At 41.2% G+C, this 4,826-nt stretch overlaps 1 long non-coding RNA gene across 1 annotated transcript; it reads right to left on the bottom strand.

The window, feature by feature from the left end:
• Positions 1-1,383: 1,383 nt before the first annotated feature.
• On the bottom strand, positions 1,384-4,249 carry LOC140528812 (uncharacterized). The gene is made up of 2 exons (XR_011975309.1): positions 4,169-4,249; positions 1,384-2,329 (listed from the first exon to the last, which is right to left on the bottom strand). It is a non-coding gene; the product is annotated as an uncharacterized lncRNA (long non-coding RNA).
• Between the last annotated feature and the right edge of the window lie 577 nt (positions 4,250-4,826).

Raw genomic sequence — 4,826 nt, 5'->3', positions numbered from 1 at the left:
GGAAAGAATAAAATGCACACTCATTTTGGTAGGAAAACCTATCTCACAATACAGGAAAGTGGGGGATAAGGGGACAAGCAGGGTGGGGGGGATGATAGAAGGAAGGGCATGGTGAGGAGAGTGCAATTCGAGGTCGACACTCATGGGGAGGGACAGGATCAAAAGAGAGAATAGAAGTAATGGGGGACAGGATAGGATGGAGGGAAATATAGTTAGTCCTATACAACACAACTATTATGGAAGTCATTTGCAAAACTACACAGATTTGGCCTATATTGAATTGCTTGCTTTCTAAAGGGAAGGGGTGGGGAGGGAGGGAGGTAAAGAAGGTGGAACTCAAAGTATTAGGATCAACTGTCGAGTAATGTTCTTGCCACTAGGAAATAAGAAATACAGGTAAAGGGGTATAGAAAGCTATCTGGCCCTACAGGACAAAAGAGAAGACGGAGACAAGGGCAGAGAGGGATGATAGAAGAGAGAGCAGATTGGTCATAGGGGCAATTAGAATGCTTGGTGTTTGGGGGGGGAGGGGATAAAAGGGGAGAAAATTTGTAACCCAAAATTTTGTGAAAATGAATGTTAAAAGTTAAATAAATAAATTTAATAAAAAAAAAAGTAGGACTCAAGAGGAGGCCCCAGAGTGGGGACCCCATTACTCTTCTCATTGCAGCCTACCCACATTATAGCCATGTAGCCTTTTACAGAGGCCAGGAGCAAAATAACTTCTCCATTAAAATTTGCATTGCAAATCCAGACCTAAGAAGTGATGGTAGATATGCTAATCTGGGTTTCTAAAAGAGGGAGACCAGTCACATAATCACCAAAATATCTATATGAGCACAATTAAAAGAAAAAAAATCTGGAAACAAAGTAGGTACCAATACATTGGAGAACAACTGAAAGAATTTTGAAAGGTTAGTATAATGTGCTATAAGAGATAAAGACTGTGCAGAAGACAGAGAATAATGTGAAGACATATAAAATGATGCATAGCAAAGTAAACCAGATTTTTAAAAAAAGTTATAAACATGATTATACCAAGTATGTAAATGGGAAGAACAAGAAGATTGTGTGAGTTTACACAAGCCATATAACTTCGTGGTGTCCCAGTTTTCTCATCAGACAAATCAAGATAACAATCCTAGCTGAACCTCAGAGGTCATTGTCAGAAATAAATCAAATAATAAGAAACATAAAGGACTTGGGAAGCAAAGAAGTGCTACACAAAAGGAAACTGGTCTGTTTATTCCCATTTATAGACAGGACTTATATCTAATCATTAAACATAGATGGGAAACACTGATATGAAATGATCTGATACCACCCGATAAATGAGTGAGTCATGAAGATTGGGGAGATAGGAGAAAAATCACAGTTGCAAACTCATGATGAAACATATACTTTATTTGGGACAGTGGAAGGAAAGTTACAGGGATGTAAGGGATGGAAATCAGCAGGCAGGTTACAGCACAGAGCACAAAGGAGAGCTGGTGTAGAGGCAGGGGACCAGAGAGTCTGGTTTCTCAGGGTTGCCCTTCTCCAAGGTTTCAGGAACCCTGATAGGGAGTAGGATGGATCTTTCTCTGCTGTCTCCCATTCCTGGAGGTGTGGGGATGGTGGTAGAAACTAGGAAGCTTGTTTCTGAGATTATTGTAGCTTCAGGAAGAAAAGCTCATTTCCCAGGTATTCCATTCATGGCAAATCAAGGACAGAGGAGTGTGGAGATTCAGAGTGGCAGAGAGCACAGGCCTTCACAGAGATGATCAAGCTCCTTGTTTCATGGTCGTGCCTGCATCTGGAACTGTTACTTCTTGTTTGTGTATTGATGATAGCAAGGTGGAGGGCATGGGGGGCATTTCTGCTGGCACAGTATTGGTGGGCATGGCTCAGGGCACTTAGGAGGGCAAAGCTCTGGACATTTGGGAATACATGGCTCTGGGTACTTGGGAATACATGGCTCAGGGCACTTGGGAATCCATGGGTCAGGGCACTTGGGAATCCATGGCTCAGGGCACTTGGGAATACATGGTTCTGGGCACTTGGGAATACATGGCTCTGGGCACTTGGGAATCCATGGCTCAGGGCACTTGGGAATACATGGTTCTGGGCACTTGGGAATACATGGCTCTGAGCACTTGGGAATACAGGGCTCTGGGCACTTGAGGATGCATGGCTCCACACACTGGGGAAGATATGGTTGTGTACACTGAGGAAGACATGACTCCAGACAAGCAGCTTGGCAAGGTTGTGGACAGTTGGGAGTGGGCTGGCAAGGCAGTTGGCACTGCAGATAGTACTGGTGGGACATCTTTTCCAGATCTCTGCTAATCTGAAAGAAGAAAAGAGAGAATTTACACATACATAAATATTTTCATTGATAAGAAGATCTAAATTAGAGTTTACTAAAGTTAATAAATTACTAAAATTGCTCAATTAGAGTTTATAAAACTCATATGTTCCATTAGATCATGATTTGATTAATTCATCTTGGTTCATCTGACTTCCAAATTTTCTGTCTTCAGTTCAATTTTTAAAAAAATTTTTAGAAAGCTCCAGCCCATGATGGAAACAATCACCTCAAATGTTCTATGGGAACCCTGAGCAACTTCAACCACTCCCATGCACTTCTGTTTCATCACCTGCCAATTGAGGGTGCAGGAAAAGAAGCGTAGAGAAAGGTATGCTCATCTGGGCTGTAGAAGACATGAGTGTGAGCCAATCAATCAATAGTCTTTTAGGAAGCACGTCCTGTGAGCTGATCACCTTGCTTAAACTCCAGAAAGAAAGGCAAAATCACTGCCCACTGTATCAAAGATCTCACAGTCCATTGAGGAGAACAACAGGTAAAATAACATGTTCATATTAGATCTATGCAATGCCAATGGAATTTAATCTAAAAGGAGAAGGTTTCTTTGGGCCCCCTTGTCTTCATCTGAAAACTAAGAGGTCTCTCTAATATTACAAGTAAATCATTGCAGAATGAATGCTCCAGACTCTATGGTTTTACAAATGCTCAGTGCGTAGGAATGAAAGCTCAAAGGAAAAAGACCAAAGTCACTGAAATTCTGGCTAATCTCCCAATAAGTCACATCCCTGTGACCAGCATGGTTCCCTGGTTAAAGCCTGGAACTTTGCCATGAGATATTGAAAGAAGATATGAGAGGTTCCCCTGCTCTCCCCAGAGCTCAACATCCCAGGTCTCTGACAGACCAGATTTCCTAGACCATTCCTGAGTCGCTTTACTTGCCTCTACAAAGTAGAATTGGCCCCCACACACAGGAGAGTCAACACAAACAGTCTCTCATCAACATCCTTCAACAACTGTGTCCCAATTCCTCCCTATGACATAACCAAACACATGATTCTCCTTTGGTCATAGGTGGAAGATTTGAAGAGAAAAGAAATCATAGAGATCATCCAGTCTAATTCTCTCTTTTTGCAAGGAAGGGAAGTAAAGCCCATTAAGTTACCAAAGGTTGTAGTAAGTGACAGAACCAGCATGTGAATACATGTCTTGTCATTCTCAATATAGTCATGCCCTTCCTTAAAAGATGCTGCTATAACATATCTTTAAGAATTTTGATGTTAGAATAAATCCTTGATTTCTAAGAAAAGAGAGTGTTTGAAAAATAAGATCTATAATGTCAGTCAGAAGAAACATCAGAGATTATGTAATCAAATCCTGCATTTTACAGATGAAAATCGAGGTTCAGAGAAAAAAATGACTGTAGCAAGGTACTCAGATGTCTACCTATATATTAGGATTTAAATTCAGTTCTCCCCATTTCTAAACAGAATTCATTTATCAATATTACTCTTTTCAGTAGAAATCTGTCAAAATCTAAGTGAACACAAGGATCCCTCAAGTGTACAATATGAAATATTCCATTTATAGTATTTCATGGAATGTACAAGCAGAAAGGACCCTTGAAGATGACCAATAGGTCACGAGTGACCTATTACTGAAGAGGAAACATGCCAACTGAGTGGAAATGACATAGTTAATCCCACAGCAAGTTAGAGACAGAACAAGGACTAGAAACCAGACCCCAGGACCTCTGATTCCTAGGCTAGGGCTCACTTCACTCCACCAAACTGCCTCCTCTGCCTTTCAGTCTACAAGACAAATTCTAGCCCAAAGACTAGCCCTGAAGAATCTCAGACTCACCAGATGCTCCAGCACTGATAAGGAACCAGTTGGACAGTGGATGGCTATAGTTTCAGCTACAGCCCCTTTATAAGGCTAGGGAGTCCTGCTAAGAGGAAGTAGGCACAGCCCTAGACTCTTCCATCCTAATTATCTCTTCAACAAAGTGTAATCCACCTGCAATTCTGAAAATGTGTGGTCACACTCACCCTCATGATCATGGCTTCCCTCTTTTGCAGTCCTCACTGGCCAGCTACTTGTCTGTGGGTGATTCATCCAGAAGTCTCTGCTTGGAGCCGAAGTCAAAGTCCATTTTTACCACAATTCATTGAGTCTAATCTATCCCCCAGAAAGAGGCACTGTAAGACCTAGAGTTTTGAAATAAGTATGTAGTTTTTCCAAATTTTTACTAGAAATAAAAGATAATAAGGAGTGATAAGAAAAGTTATATCTTGACATTGAAAGATCACTGATTTGGGGGTCACAGAATCAGAATCTGAATATTGGAAGGAACTTCAGAGGTCATCTAGAGCAGCTCATGTCTGAAAGGAATCTCTACCATGACATACCCATCAAATGGAAATGATTGAAATGAGCTTGTCCGAAATCAAGGGTACCTGTTTTACTAAGACCAGATATCCTATCCTTCTCCTTTACGAACTCCAGGATGGAGCAATCA

Source organism: Notamacropus eugenii, chromosome 2 (genome assembly GCF_028372415.1).
Source record: "Notamacropus eugenii isolate mMacEug1 chromosome 2, mMacEug1.pri_v2, whole genome shotgun sequence".
NCBI classification, from domain to species: Eukaryota; Metazoa; Chordata; class Mammalia; order Diprotodontia; family Macropodidae; genus Notamacropus; species Notamacropus eugenii.
This window is presented reverse-complemented; position numbering and strand designations above follow the sequence as displayed.